Genomic DNA, 13,729 nt, shown 5'->3' on the forward strand with positions numbered 1-13,729 from the left:
GGCGAAGCTTCGCGGTTGAGCTCGTACACCGCTAGATGGCGTTAATCTTTACTCGTTCTTTTCCCTGCCGTGCATCTTACGCAATGGAATACGAGCACGCCCTGGAATCAAGTTCTCTTTTTTTAGTGTGCAGTGCTCTCATTTACTTCAGCAGCCGATGCGAGTTTAATCGAAAGACACCATCGCTGCTAGCGGAAAAGCAATGTAGAGCAGGACAAATGTGTCGCACTGTTGGCGGTCAGAGGGAAGCATTCATGTGCCTTCCGCGACGGGTGACCGTTACCGAAAAAAAATGCCCGATGTAATTTGGATCACGATGGGGAACGAACAGATCGAATGCCGGTTTCGTGTCGAACACGCTCGCCGGGCAGAACAATTTAAATGATGTTGACAGAAGGGAGGGATCAGCGCGAACGCTAACCCCGCTACCAAAAATTACGTGCCCCAAGCAACCGCAATTAGCGGATGTGGCGAGCTTGCAGCCAACCAGAGTGCAATGGAAGGCCTCTGCCCGGGAGAGCCGCCTCGTTGATCACGGCATCTCCAGCACCAGGTAAGTATGCCGAAGCGGCTGCAGCTAAAATATATGCACGCTTTTACCTTACTCAACCGTCGACGGATATTCGACGAGAATTTCGCAGTTGGAAGGAGTGAAGAAAATGTGCATTCCCCATCACGTTGGATGTTTATGTACGATTGCGTATGCGACGGTGGTGGCGAAGCTTCGCGGTTGAGCTCGTACACCGCTAGATGGCGTTAATCTTTACTCGTTCTTTTCCCTGCCGTGCATCTTACGCAATGGAATACGAGCACGCCCTGGAATCAAGTTCTCTTTTTTTAGTGTGCAGTGCTCTCATTTACTTCAGCAGCCGATGCGAGTTTAATCGAAAGACACCATCGCTGCTAGCGGAAAAGCAATGTAGAGCAGGACAAATGTGTCGCACTGTTGGCGGTCAGAGGGAAGCATTCATGTGCCTTCCGCGACGGGTGACCGTTACCGAAAAAAAATGCCCGATGTAATTTGGATCACGATGGGGAACGAACAGATCGAATGCCGGTTTCGTGTCGAACACGCTCGCCGGGCAGAACAATTTAAATGATGTTGACAGAAGGGAGGGATCAGCGCGAACGCTAACCCCGCTACCAAAAATTACGTGCCCCAAGCAACCGCAATTAGCGGATGTGGCGAGCTTGCAGCCAACCAGAGTGCAATGGAAGGCCTCTGCCCGGGAGAGCCGCCTCGTTGATCACGGCATCTCCAGCACCAGGTAAGTATGCCGAAGCGGCTGCAGCTAAAATATATGCACGCTTTTACCTTACTCAACCGTCGACGGATATTCGACGAGAATTTCGCAGTTGGAAGGAGTGAAGAAAATGTGCATTCTCCATCACGTTGGATGTTTATGTACGATTGCGTATGCGACGGTGGTGGCGAAGCTTCGCGGTTGAGCTCGTACACCGCTAGATGGCGTTAATCTTTACTCGTTCTTTTCCCTGCCGTGCATCTTACGCAATGGAATACGAGCACGCCCTGGAATCAAGTTCTCTTTTTTTAGTGTGCAGTGCTCTCATTTACTTCAGCAGCCGATGCGAGTTTAATCGAAAGACACCATCGCTGCTAGCGGAAAAGCAATGTAGAGCAGGACAAATGTGTCGCACTGTTGGCGGTCAGAGGGAAGCATTCATGTGCCTTCCGCGACGGGTGACCGTTACCGAAAAAAAATGCCCGATGTAATTTGGATCACGATGGGGAACGAACAGATCGAATGCCGGTTTCGTGTCGAACACGCTCGCCGGGCAGAACAATTTAAATGATGTTGACAGAAGGGAGGGATCAGCGCGAACGCTAACCCCGCTACCAAAAATTACGTGCCCCAAGCAACCGCAATTAGCGGATGTGGCGAGCTTGCAGCCAACCAGAGTGCAATGGAAGGCCTCTGCCCGGGAGAGCCGCCTCGTTGATCACGGCATCTCCAGCACCAGGTAAGTATGCCGAAGCGGCTGCAGCTAAAATATATGCACGCTTTTACCTTACTCAACCGTCGACGGATATTCGACGAGAATTTCGCAGTTGGAAGGAGTGAAGAAAATGTGCATTCCCCATCACGTTGGATGTTTATGTACGATTGCGTATGCGACGGTGGTGGCGAAGCTTCGCGGTTGAGCTCGTACACCGCTAGATGGCGTTAATCTTTACTCGTTCTTTTCCCTGCCGTGCATCTTACGCAATGGAATACGAGCACGCCCTGGAATCAAGTTCTCTTTTTTTAGTGTGCAGTGCTCTCATTTACTTCAGCAGCCGATGCGAGTTTAATCGAAAGACACCATCGCTGCTAGCGGAAAAGCAATGTAGAGCAGGACAAATGTGTCGCACTGTTGGCGGTCAGAGGGAAGCATTCATGTGCCTTCCGCGACGGGTGACCGTTACCGAAAAAAAATGCCCGATGTAATTTGGATCACGATGGGGAACGAACAGATCGAATGCCGGTTTCGTGTCGAACACGCTCGCCGGGCAGAACAATTTAAATGATGTTGACAGAAGGGAGGGATCAGCGCGAACGCTAACCCCGCTACCAAAAATTACGTGCCCCAAGCAACCGCAATTAGCGGATGTGGCGAGCTTGCAGCCAACCAGAGTGCAATGGAAGGCCTCTGCCCGGGAGAGCCGCCTCGTTGATCACGGCATCTCCAGCACCAGGTAAGTATGCCGAAGCGGCTGCAGCTAAAATATATGCACGCTTTTACCTTACTCAACCGTCGACGGATATTCGACGAGAATTTCGCAGTTGGAAGGAGTGAAGAAAATGTGCATTCTCCATCACGTTGGATGTTTATGTACGATTGCGTATGCGACGGTGGTGGCGAAGCTTCGCGGTTGAGCTCGTACACCGCTAGATGGCGTTAATCTTTACTCGTTCTTTTCCCTGCCGTGCATCTTACGCAATGGAATACGAGCACGCCCTGGAATCAAGTTCTCTTTTTTTAGTGTGCAGTGCTCTCATTTACTTCAGCAGCCGATGCGAGTTTAATCGAAAGACACCATCGCTGCTAGCGGAAAAGCAATGTAGAGCAGGACAAATGTGTCGCACTGTTGGCGGTCAGAGGGAAGCATTCATGTGCCTTCCGCGACGGGTGACCGTTACCGAAAAAAAATGCCCGATGTAATTTGGATCACGATGGGGAACGAACAGATCGAATGCCGGTTTCGTGTCGAACACGCTCGCCGGGCAGAACAATTTAAATGATGTTGACAGAAGGGAGGGATCAGCGCGAACGCTAACCCCGCTACCAAAAATTACGTGCCCCAAGCAACCGCAATTAGCGGATGTGGCGAGCTTGCAGCCAACCAGAGTGCAATGGAAGGCCTCTGCCCGGGAGAGCCGCCTCGTTGATCACGGCATCTCCAGCACCAGGTAAGTATGCCGAAGCGGCTGCAGCTAAAATATATGCACGCTTTTACCTTACTCAACCGTCGACGGATATTCGACGAGAATTTCGCAGTTGGAAGGAGTGAAGAAAATGTGCATTCCCCATCACGTTGGATGTTTATGTACGATTGCGTATGCGACGGTGGTGGCGAAGCTTCGCGGTTGAGCTCGTACACCGCTAGATGGCGTTAATCTTTACTCGTTCTTTTCCCTGCCGTGCATCTTACGCAATGGAATACGAGCACGCCCTGGAATCAAGTTCTCTTTTTTTAGTGTGCAGTGCTCTCATTTACTTCAGCAGCCGATGCGAGTTTAATCGAAAGACACCATCGCTGCTAGCGGAAAAGCAATGTAGAGCAGGACAAATGTGTCGCACTGTTGGCGGTCAGAGGGAAGCATTCATGTGCCTTCCGCGACGGGTGACCGTTACCGAAAAAAAATGCCCGATGTAATTTGGATCACGATGGGGAACGAACAGATCGAATGCCGGTTTCGTGTCGAACACGCTCGCCGGGCAGAACAATTTAAATGATGTTGACAGAAGGGAGGGATCAGCGCGAACGCTAACCCCGCTACCAAAAATTACGTGCCCCAAGCAACCGCAATTAGCGGATGTGGCGAGCTTGCAGCCAACCAGAGTGCAATGGAAGGCCTCTGCCCGGGAGAGCCGCCTCGTTGATCACGGCATCTCCAGCACCAGGTAAGTATGCCGAAGCGGCTGCAGCTAAAATATATGCACGCTTTTACCTTACTCAACCGTCGACGGATATTCGACGAGAATTTCGCAGTTGGAAGGAGTGAAGAAAATGTGCATTCTCCATCACGTTGGATGTTTATGTACGATTGCGTATGCGACGGTGGTGGCGAAGCTTCGCGGTTGAGCTCGTACACCGCTAGATGGCGTTAATCTTTACTCGTTCTTTTCCCTGCCGTGCATCTTACGCAATGGAATACGAGCACGCCCTGGAATCAAGTTCTCTTTTTTTAGTGTGCAGTGCTCTCATTTACTTCAGCAGCCGATGCGAGTTTAATCGAAAGACACCATCGCTGCTAGCGGAAAAGCAATGTAGAGCAGGACAAATGTGTCGCACTGTTGGCGGTCAGAGGGAAGCATTCATGTGCCTTCCGCGACGGGTGACCGTTACCGAAAAAAAATGCCCGATGTAATTTGGATCACGATGGGGAACGAACAGATCGAATGCCGGTTTCGTGTCGAACACGCTCGCCGGGCAGAACAATTTAAATGATGTTGACAGAAGGGAGGGATCAGCGCGAACGCTAACCCCGCTACCAAAAATTACGTGCCCCAAGCAACCGCAATTAGCGGATGTGGCGAGCTTGCAGCCAACCAGAGTGCAATGGAAGGCCTCTGCCCGGGAGAGCCGCCTCGTTGATCACGGCATCTCCAGCACCAGGTAAGTATGCCGAAGCGGCTGCAGCTAAAATATATGCACGCTTTTACCTTACTCAACCGTCGACGGATATTCGACGAGAATTTCGCAGTTGGAAGGAGTGAAGAAAATGTGCATTCTCCATCACGTTGGATGTTTATGTACGATTGCGTATGCGACGGTGGTGGCGAAGCTTCGCGGTTGAGCTCGTACACCGCTAGATGGCGTTAATCTTTACTCGTTCTTTTCCCTGCCGTGCATCTTACGCAATGGAATACGAGCACGCCCTGGAATCAAGTTCTCTTTTTTTAGTGTGCAGTGCTCTCATTTACTTCAGCAGCCGATGCGAGTTTAATCGAAAGACACCATCGCTGCTAGCGGAAAAGCAATGTAGAGCAGGACAAATGTGTCGCACTGTTGGCGGTCAGAGGGAAGCATTCATGTGCCTTCCGCGACGGGTGACCGTTACCGAAAAAAAATGCCCGATGTAATTTGGATCACGATGGGGAACGAACAGATCGAATGCCGGTTTCGTGTCGAACACGCTCGCCGGGCAGAACAATTTAAATGATGTTGACAGAAGGGAGGGATCAGCGCGAACGCTAACCCCGCTACCAAAAATTACGTGCCCCAAGCAACCGCAATTAGCGGATGTGGCGAGCTTGCAGCCAACCAGAGTGCAATGGAAGGCCTCTGCCCGGGAGAGCCGCCTCGTTGATCACGGCATCTCCAGCACCAGGTAAGTATGCCGAAGCGGCTGCAGCTAAAATATATGCACGCTTTTACCTTACTCAACCGTCGACGGATATTCGACGAGAATTTCGCAGTTGGAAGGAGTGAAGAAAATGTGCATTCCCCATCACGTTGGATGTTTATGTACGATTGCGTATGCGACGGTGGTGGCGAAGCTTCGCGGTTGAGCTCGTACACCGCTAGATGGCGTTAATCTTTACTCGTTCTTTTCCCTGCCGTGCATCTTACGCAATGGAATACGAGCACGCCCTGGAATCAAGTTCTCTTTTTTTAGTGTGCAGTGCTCTCATTTACTTCAGCAGCCGATGCGAGTTTAATCGAAAGACACCATCGCTGCTAGCGGAAAAGCAATGTAGAGCAGGACAAATGTGTCGCACTGTTGGCGGTCAGAGGGAAGCATTCATGTGCCTTCCGCGACGGGTGACCGTTACCGAAAAAAAATGCCCGATGTAATTTGGATCACGATGGGGAACGAACAGATCGAATGCCGGTTTCGTGTCGAACACGCTCGCCGGGCAGAACAATTTAAATGATGTTGACAGAAGGGAGGGATCAGCGCGAACGCTAACCCCGCTACCAAAAATTACGTGCCCCAAGCAACCGCAATTAGCGGATGTGGCGAGCTTGCAGCCAACCAGAGTGCAATGGAAGGCCTCTGCCCGGGAGAGCCGCCTCGTTGATCACGGCATCTCCAGCACCAGGTAAGTATGCCGAAGCGGCTGCAGCTAAAATATATGCACGCTTTTACCTTACTCAACCGTCGACGGATATTCGACGAGAATTTCGCAGTTGGAAGGAGTGAAGAAAATGTGCATTCTCCATCACGTTGGATGTTTATGTACGATTGCGTATGCGACGGTGGTGGCGAAGCTTCGCGGTTGAGCTCGTACACCGCTAGATGGCGTTAATCTTTACTCGTTCTTTTCCCTGCCGTGCATCTTACGCAATGGAATACGAGCACGCCCTGGAATCAAGTTCTCTTTTTTTAGTGTGCAGTGCTCTCATTTACTTCAGCAGCCGATGCGAGTTTAATCGAAAGACACCATCGCTGCTAGCGGAAAAGCAATGTAGAGCAGGACAAATGTGTCGCACTGTTGGCGGTCAGAGGGAAGCATTCATGTGCCTTCCGCGACGGGTGACCGTTACCGAAAAAAAATGCCCGATGTAATTTGGATCACGATGGGGAACGAACAGATCGAATGCCGGTTTCGTGTCGAACACGCTCGCCGGGCAGAACAATTTAAATGATGTTGACAGAAGGGAGGGATCAGCGCGAACGCTAACCCCGCTACCAAAAATTACGTGCCCCAAGCAACCGCAATTAGCGGATGTGGCGAGCTTGCAGCCAACCAGAGTGCAATGGAAGGCCTCTGCCCGGGAGAGCCGCCTCGTTGATCACGGCATCTCCAGCACCAGGTAAGTATGCCGAAGCGGCTGCAGCTAAAATATATGCACGCTTTTACCTTACTCAACCGTCGACGGATATTCGACGAGAATTTCGCAGTTGGAAGGAGTGAAGAAAATGTGCATTCCCCATCACGTTGGATGTTTATGTACGATTGCGTATGCGACGGTGGTGGCGAAGCTTCGCGGTTGAGCTCGTACACCGCTAGATGGCGTTAATCTTTACTCGTTCTTTTCCCTGCCGTGCATCTTACGCAATGGAATACGAGCACGCCCTGGAATCAAGTTCTCTTTTTTTAGTGTGCAGTGCTCTCATTTACTTCAGCAGCCGATGCGAGTTTAATCGAAAGACACCATCGCTGCTAGCGGAAAAGCAATGTAGAGCAGGACAAATGTGTCGCACTGTTGGCGGTCAGAGGGAAGCATTCATGTGCCTTCCGCGACGGGTGACCGTTACCGAAAAAAAATGCCCGATGTAATTTGGATCACGATGGGGAACGAACAGATCGAATGCCGGTTTCGTGTCGAACACGCTCGCCGGGCAGAACAATTTAAATGATGTTGACAGAAGGGAGGGATCAGCGCGAACGCTAACCCCGCTACCAAAAATTACGTGCCCCAAGCAACCGCAATTAGCGGATGTGGCGAGCTTGCAGCCAACCAGAGTGCAATGGAAGGCCTCTGCCCGGGAGAGCCGCCTCGTTGATCACGGCATCTCCAGCACCAGGTAAGTATGCCGAAGCGGCTGCAGCTAAAATATATGCACGCTTTTACCTTACTCAACCGTCGACGGATATTCGACGAGAATTTCGCAGTTGGAAGGAGTGAAGAAAATGTGCATTCCCCATCACGTTGGATGTTTATGTACGATTGCGTATGCGACGGTGGTGGCGAAGCTTCGCGGTTGAGCTCGTACACCGCTAGATGGCGTTAATCTTTACTCGTTCTTTTCCCTGCCGTGCATCTTACGCAATGGAATACGAGCACGCCCTGGAATCAAGTTCTCTTTTTTTAGTGTGCAGTGCTCTCATTTACTTCAGCAGCCGATGCGAGTTTAATCGAAAGACACCATCGCTGCTAGCGGAAAAGCAATGTAGAGCAGGACAAATGTGTCGCACTGTTGGCGGTCAGAGGGAAGCATTCATGTGCCTTCCGCGACGGGTGACCGTTACCGAAAAAAAATGCCCGATGTAATTTGGATCACGATGGGGAACGAACAGATCGAATGCCGGTTTCGTGTCGAACACGCTCGCCGGGCAGAACAATTTAAATGATGTTGACAGAAGGGAGGGATCAGCGCGAACGCTAACCCCGCTACCAAAAATTACGTGCCCCAAGCAACCGCAATTAGCGGATGTGGCGAGCTTGCAGCCAACCAGAGTGCAATGGAAGGCCTCTGCCCGGGAGAGCCGCCTCGTTGATCACGGCATCTCCAGCACCAGGTAAGTATGCCGAAGCGGCTGCAGCTAAAATATATGCACGCTTTTACCTTACTCAACCGTCGACGGATATTCGACGAGAATTTCGCAGTTGGAAGGAGTGAAGAAAATGTGCATTCCCCATCACGTTGGATGTTTATGTACGATTGCGTATGCGACGGTGGTGGCGAAGCTTCGCGGTTGAGCTCGTACACCGCTAGATGGCGTTAATCTTTACTCGTTCTTTTCCCTGCCGTGCATCTTACGCAATGGAATACGAGCACGCCCTGGAATCAAGTTCTCTTTTTTTAGTGTGCAGTGCTCTCATTTACTTCAGCAGCCGATGCGAGTTTAATCGAAAGACACCATCGCTGCTAGCGGAAAAGCAATGTAGAGCAGGACAAATGTGTCGCACTGTTGGCGGTCAGAGGGAAGCATTCATGTGCCTTCCGCGACGGGTGACCGTTACCGAAAAAAAATGCCCGATGTAATTTGGATCACGATGGGGAACGAACAGATCGAATGCCGGTTTCGTGTCGAACACGCTCGCCGGGCAGAACAATTTAAATGATGTTGACAGAAGGGAGGGATCAGCGCGAACGCTAACCCCGCTACCAAAAATTACGTGCCCCAAGCAACCGCAATTAGCGGATGTGGCGAGCTTGCAGCCAACCAGAGTGCAATGGAAGGCCTCTGCCCGGGAGAGCCGCCTCGTTGATCACGGCATCTCCAGCACCAGGTAAGTATGCCGAAGCGGCTGCAGCTAAAATATATGCACGCTTTTACCTTACTCAACCGTCGACGGATATTCGACGAGAATTTCGCAGTTGGAAGGAGTGAAGAAAATGTGCATTCCCCATCACGTTGGATGTTTATGTACGATTGCGTATGCGACGGTGGTGGCGAAGCTTCGCGGTTGAGCTCGTACACCGCTAGATGGCGTTAATCTTTACTCGTTCTTTTCCCTGCCGTGCATCTTACGCAATGGAATACGAGCACGCCCTGGAATCAAGTTCTCTTTTTTTAGTGTGCAGTGCTCTCATTTACTTCAGCAGCCGATGCGAGTTTAATCGAAAGACACCATCGCTGCTAGCGGAAAAGCAATGTAGAGCAGGACAAATGTGTCGCACTGTTGGCGGTCAGAGGGAAGCATTCATGTGCCTTCCGCGACGGGTGACCGTTACCGAAAAAAAATGCCCGATGTAATTTGGATCACGATGGGGAACGAACAGATCGAATGCCGGTTTCGTGTCGAACACGCTCGCCGGGCAGAACAATTTAAATGATGTTGACAGAAGGGAGGGATCAGCGCGAACGCTAACCCCGCTACCAAAAATTACGTGCCCCAAGCAACCGCAATTAGCGGATGTGGCGAGCTTGCAGCCAACCAGAGTGCAATGGAAGGCCTCTGCCCGGGAGAGCCGCCTCGTTGATCACGGCATCTCCAGCACCAGGTAAGTATGCCGAAGCGGCTGCAGCTAAAATATATGCACGCTTTTACCTTACTCAACCGTCGACGGATATTCGACGAGAATTTCGCAGTTGGAAGGAGTGAAGAAAATGTGCATTCTCCATCACGTTGGATGTTTATGTACGATTGCGTATGCGACGGTGGTGGCGAAGCTTCGCGGTTGAGCTCGTACACCGCTAGATGGCGTTAATCTTTACTCGTTCTTTTCCCTGCCGTGCATCTTACGCAATGGAATACGAGCACGCCCTGGAATCAAGTTCTCTTTTTTTAGTGTGCAGTGCTCTCATTTACTTCAGCAGCCGATGCGAGTTTAATCGAAAGACACCATCGCTGCTAGCGGAAAAGCAATGTAGAGCAGGACAAATGTGTCGCACTGTTGGCGGTCAGAGGGAAGCATTCATGTGCCTTCCGCGACGGGTGACCGTTACCGAAAAAAAATGCCCGATGTAATTTGGATCACGATGGGGAACGAACAGATCGAATGCCGGTTTCGTGTCGAACACGCTCGCCGGGCAGAACAATTTAAATGATGTTGACAGAAGGGAGGGATCAGCGCGAACGCTAACCCCGCTACCAAAAATTACGTGCCCCAAGCAACCGCAATTAGCGGATGTGGCGAGCTTGCAGCCAACCAGAGTGCAATGGAAGGCCTCTGCCCGGGAGAGCCGCCTCGTTGATCACGGCATCTCCAGCACCAGGTAAGTATGCCGAAGCGGCTGCAGCTAAAATATATGCACGCTTTTACCTTACTCAACCGTCGACGGATATTCGACGAGAATTTCGCAGTTGGAAGGAGTGAAGAAAATGTGCATTCCCCATCACGTTGGATGTTTATGTACGATTGCGTATGCGACGGTGGTGGCGAAGCTTCGCGGTTGAGCTCGTACACCGCTAGATGGCGTTAATCTTTACTCGTTCTTTTCCCTGCCGTGCATCTTACGCAATGGAATACGAGCACGCCCTGGAATCAAGTTCTCTTTTTTTAGTGTGCAGTGCTCTCATTTACTTCAGCAGCCGATGCGAGTTTAATCGAAAGACACCATCGCTGCTAGCGGAAAAGCAATGTAGAGCAGGACAAATGTGTCGCACTGTTGGCGGTCAGAGGGAAGCATTCATGTGCCTTCCGCGACGGGTGACCGTTACCGAAAAAAAATGCCCGATGTAATTTGGATCACGATGGGGAACGAACAGATCGAATGCCGGTTTCGTGTCGAACACGCTCGCCGGGCAGAACAATTTAAATGATGTTGACAGAAGGGAGGGATCAGCGCGAACGCTAACCCCGCTACCAAAAATTACGTGCCCCAAGCAACCGCAATTAGCGGATGTGGCGAGCTTGCAGCCAACCAGAGTGCAATGGAAGGCCTCTGCCCGGGAGAGCCGCCTCGTTGATCACGGCATCTCCAGCACCAGGTAAGTATGCCGAAGCGGCTGCAGCTAAAATATATGCACGCTTTTACCTTACTCAACCGTCGACGGATATTCGACGAGAATTTCGCAGTTGGAAGGAGTGAAGAAAATGTGCATTCTCCATCACGTTGGATGTTTATGTACGATTGCGTATGCGACGGTGGTGGCGAAGCTTCGCGGTTGAGCTCGTACACCGCTAGATGGCGTTAATCTTTACTCGTTCTTTTCCCTGCCGTGCATCTTACGCAATGGAATACGAGCACGCCCTGGAATCAAGTTCTCTTTTTTTAGTGTGCAGTGCTCTCATTTACTTCAGCAGCCGATGCGAGTTTAATCGAAAGACACCATCGCTGCTAGCGGAAAAGCAATGTAGAGCAGGACAAATGTGTCGCACTGTTGGCGGTCAGAGGGAAGCATTCATGTGCCTTCCGCGACGGGTGACCGTTACCGAAAAAAAATGCCCGATGTAATTTGGATCACGATGGGGAACGAACAGATCGAATGCCGGTTTCGTGTCGAACACGCTCGCCGGGCAGAACAATTTAAATGATGTTGACAGAAGGGAGGGATCAGCGCGAACGCTAACCCCGCTACCAAAAATTACGTGCCCCAAGCAACCGCAATTAGCGGATGTGGCGAGCTTGCAGCCAACCAGAGTGCAATGGAAGGCCTCTGCCCGGGAGAGCCGCCTCGTTGATCACGGCATCTCCAGCACCAGGTAAGTATGCCGAAGCGGCTGCAGCTAAAATATATGCACGCTTTTACCTTACTCAACCGTCGACGGATATTCGACGAGAATTTCGCAGTTGGAAGGAGTGAAGAAAATGTGCATTCCCCATCACGTTGGATGTTTATGTACGATTGCGTATGCGACGGTGGTGGCGAAGCTTCGCGGTTGAGCTCGTACACCGCTAGATGGCGTTAATCTTTACTCGTTCTTTTCCCTGCCGTGCATCTTACGCAATGGAATACGAGCACGCCCTGGAATCAAGTTCTCTTTTTTTAGTGTGCAGTGCTCTCATTTACTTCAGCAGCCGATGCGAGTTTAATCGAAAGACACCATCGCTGCTAGCGGAAAAGCAATGTAGAGCAGGACAAATGTGTCGCACTGTTGGCGGTCAGAGGGAAGCATTCATGTGCCTTCCGCGACGGGTGACCGTTACCGAAAAAAAATGCCCGATGTAATTTGGATCACGATGGGGAACGAACAGATCGAATGCCGGTTTCGTGTCGAACACGCTCGCCGGGCAGAACAATTTAAATGATGTTGACAGAAGGGAGGGATCAGCGCGAACGCTAACCCCGCTACCAAAAATTACGTGCCCCAAGCAACCGCAATTAGCGGATGTGGCGAGCTTGCAGCCAACCAGAGTGCAATGGAAGGCCTCTGCCCGGGAGAGCCGCCTCGTTGATCACGGCATCTCCAGCACCAGGTAAGTATGCCGAAGCGGCTGCAGCTAAAATATATGCACGCTTTTACCTTACTCAACCGTCGACGGATATTCGACGAGAATTTCGCAGTTGGAAGGAGTGAAGAAAATGTGCATTCTCCATCACGTTGGATGTTTATGTACGATTGCGTATGCGACGGTGGTGGCGAAGCTTCGCGGTTGAGCTCGTACACCGCTAGATGGCGTTAATCTTTACTCGTTCTTTTCCCTGCCGTGCATCTTACGCAATGGAATACGAGCACGCCCTGGAATCAAGTTCTCTTTTTTTAGTGTGCAGTGCTCTCATTTACTTCAGCAGCCGATGCGAGTTTAATCGAAAGACACCATCGCTGCTAGCGGAAAAGCAATGTAGAGCAGGACAAATGTGTCGCACTGTTGGCGGTCAGAGGGAAGCATTCATGTGCCTTCCGCGACGGGTGACCGTTACCGAAAAAAAATGCCCGATGTAATTTGGATCACGATGGGGAACGAACAGATCGAATGCCGGTTTCGTGTCGAACACGCTCGCCGGGCAGAACAATTTAAATGATGTTGACAGAAGGGAGGGATCAGCGCGAACGCTAACCCCGCTACCAAAAATTACGTGCCCCAAGCAACCGCAATTAGCGGATGTGGCGAGCTTGCAGCCAACCAGAGTGCAATGGAAGGCCTCTGCCCGGGAGAGCCGCCTCGTTGATCACGGCATCTCCAGCACCAGGTAAGTATGCCGAAGCGGCTGCAGCTAAAATATATGCACGCTTTTACCTTACTCAACCGTCGACGGATATTCGACGAGAATTTCGCAGTTGGAAGGAGTGAAGAAAATGTGCATTCCCCATCACGTTGGATGTTTATGTACGATTGCGTATGCGACGGTGGTGGCGAAGCTTCGCGGTTGAGCTCGTACACCGCTAGATGGCGTTAATCTTTACTCGTTCTTTTCCCTGCCGTGCATCTTACGCAATGGAATACGAGCACGCCCTGGAATCAAGTTCTCTTTTTTTAGTGTGCAGTGCTCTCATTT

At 51.1% G+C, this 13,729-nt stretch overlaps 19 non-coding genes across 19 annotated transcripts; all 19 read right to left on the reverse strand.

Moving 5' to 3' along the window:
• Positions 1 to 398: 398 nt before the first annotated feature.
• On the reverse strand, positions 399 to 561 carry LOC149087547 (U1 spliceosomal RNA). Its single transcript, XR_016192577.1, has one exon. It is a non-coding gene; the product is annotated as a U1 spliceosomal RNA (small nuclear RNA).
• A 552-nt stretch (positions 562 to 1,113) lies between these two features.
• Positions 1,114 to 1,276, reverse strand: LOC149087548 (U1 spliceosomal RNA). Its single transcript, XR_016192578.1, has one exon. It is a non-coding gene; the product is annotated as a U1 spliceosomal RNA (small nuclear RNA).
• Positions 1,277 to 1,828: 552 nt separating this feature from the next.
• LOC149087549 (U1 spliceosomal RNA) lies at positions 1,829 to 1,991 on the reverse strand. Its single transcript, XR_016192580.1, has one exon. It is a non-coding gene; the product is annotated as a U1 spliceosomal RNA (small nuclear RNA).
• A 552-nt stretch (positions 1,992 to 2,543) lies between these two features.
• LOC149087550 (U1 spliceosomal RNA) lies at positions 2,544 to 2,706 on the reverse strand. The gene has a single exon (XR_016192581.1). It is a non-coding gene; the product is annotated as a U1 spliceosomal RNA (small nuclear RNA).
• A 552-nt stretch (positions 2,707 to 3,258) lies between these two features.
• On the reverse strand, positions 3,259 to 3,421 carry LOC149087551 (U1 spliceosomal RNA). The gene has a single exon (XR_016192582.1). It is a non-coding gene; the product is annotated as a U1 spliceosomal RNA (small nuclear RNA).
• A 552-nt stretch (positions 3,422 to 3,973) lies between these two features.
• On the reverse strand, positions 3,974 to 4,136 carry LOC149087552 (U1 spliceosomal RNA). The gene has a single exon (XR_016192583.1). It is a non-coding gene; the product is annotated as a U1 spliceosomal RNA (small nuclear RNA).
• Positions 4,137 to 4,688: 552 nt separating this feature from the next.
• Positions 4,689 to 4,851, reverse strand: LOC149087553 (U1 spliceosomal RNA). The gene has a single exon (XR_016192584.1). It is a non-coding gene; the product is annotated as a U1 spliceosomal RNA (small nuclear RNA).
• Positions 4,852 to 5,403: 552 nt separating this feature from the next.
• LOC149087554 (U1 spliceosomal RNA) lies at positions 5,404 to 5,566 on the reverse strand. Its single transcript, XR_016192585.1, has one exon. It is a non-coding gene; the product is annotated as a U1 spliceosomal RNA (small nuclear RNA).
• A 552-nt stretch (positions 5,567 to 6,118) lies between these two features.
• LOC149087555 (U1 spliceosomal RNA) lies at positions 6,119 to 6,281 on the reverse strand. Its single transcript, XR_016192586.1, has one exon. It is a non-coding gene; the product is annotated as a U1 spliceosomal RNA (small nuclear RNA).
• A 552-nt stretch (positions 6,282 to 6,833) lies between these two features.
• LOC149087556 (U1 spliceosomal RNA) lies at positions 6,834 to 6,996 on the reverse strand. Its single transcript, XR_016192587.1, has one exon. It is a non-coding gene; the product is annotated as a U1 spliceosomal RNA (small nuclear RNA).
• A 552-nt stretch (positions 6,997 to 7,548) lies between these two features.
• On the reverse strand, positions 7,549 to 7,711 carry LOC149087557 (U1 spliceosomal RNA). The gene has a single exon (XR_016192588.1). It is a non-coding gene; the product is annotated as a U1 spliceosomal RNA (small nuclear RNA).
• A 552-nt stretch (positions 7,712 to 8,263) lies between these two features.
• Positions 8,264 to 8,426, reverse strand: LOC149087558 (U1 spliceosomal RNA). The gene has a single exon (XR_016192589.1). It is a non-coding gene; the product is annotated as a U1 spliceosomal RNA (small nuclear RNA).
• Positions 8,427 to 8,978: 552 nt separating this feature from the next.
• On the reverse strand, positions 8,979 to 9,141 carry LOC149087559 (U1 spliceosomal RNA). Its single transcript, XR_016192591.1, has one exon. It is a non-coding gene; the product is annotated as a U1 spliceosomal RNA (small nuclear RNA).
• A 552-nt stretch (positions 9,142 to 9,693) lies between these two features.
• LOC149087560 (U1 spliceosomal RNA) lies at positions 9,694 to 9,856 on the reverse strand. Its single transcript, XR_016192592.1, has one exon. It is a non-coding gene; the product is annotated as a U1 spliceosomal RNA (small nuclear RNA).
• A 552-nt stretch (positions 9,857 to 10,408) lies between these two features.
• On the reverse strand, positions 10,409 to 10,571 carry LOC149087561 (U1 spliceosomal RNA). The gene has a single exon (XR_016192593.1). It is a non-coding gene; the product is annotated as a U1 spliceosomal RNA (small nuclear RNA).
• A 552-nt stretch (positions 10,572 to 11,123) lies between these two features.
• On the reverse strand, positions 11,124 to 11,286 carry LOC149087562 (U1 spliceosomal RNA). The gene has a single exon (XR_016192594.1). It is a non-coding gene; the product is annotated as a U1 spliceosomal RNA (small nuclear RNA).
• Positions 11,287 to 11,838: 552 nt separating this feature from the next.
• LOC149087563 (U1 spliceosomal RNA) lies at positions 11,839 to 12,001 on the reverse strand. The gene has a single exon (XR_016192595.1). It is a non-coding gene; the product is annotated as a U1 spliceosomal RNA (small nuclear RNA).
• Positions 12,002 to 12,553: 552 nt separating this feature from the next.
• On the reverse strand, positions 12,554 to 12,716 carry LOC149087564 (U1 spliceosomal RNA). The gene has a single exon (XR_016192596.1). It is a non-coding gene; the product is annotated as a U1 spliceosomal RNA (small nuclear RNA).
• A 552-nt stretch (positions 12,717 to 13,268) lies between these two features.
• LOC149087565 (U1 spliceosomal RNA) lies at positions 13,269 to 13,431 on the reverse strand. Its single transcript, XR_016192597.1, has one exon. It is a non-coding gene; the product is annotated as a U1 spliceosomal RNA (small nuclear RNA).
• Between the last annotated feature and the right edge of the window lie 298 nt (positions 13,432 to 13,729).

The sequence above is a fragment of the Pholcus phalangioides genome, unplaced genomic scaffold (assembly GCF_987345545.1).
Source record: "Pholcus phalangioides strain wild (caught in Gottingen) unplaced genomic scaffold, Ppha-v1.0 ptg000004l_1, whole genome shotgun sequence".
Taxonomy (NCBI): Eukaryota; Metazoa; Arthropoda; class Arachnida; order Araneae; family Pholcidae; genus Pholcus; species Pholcus phalangioides.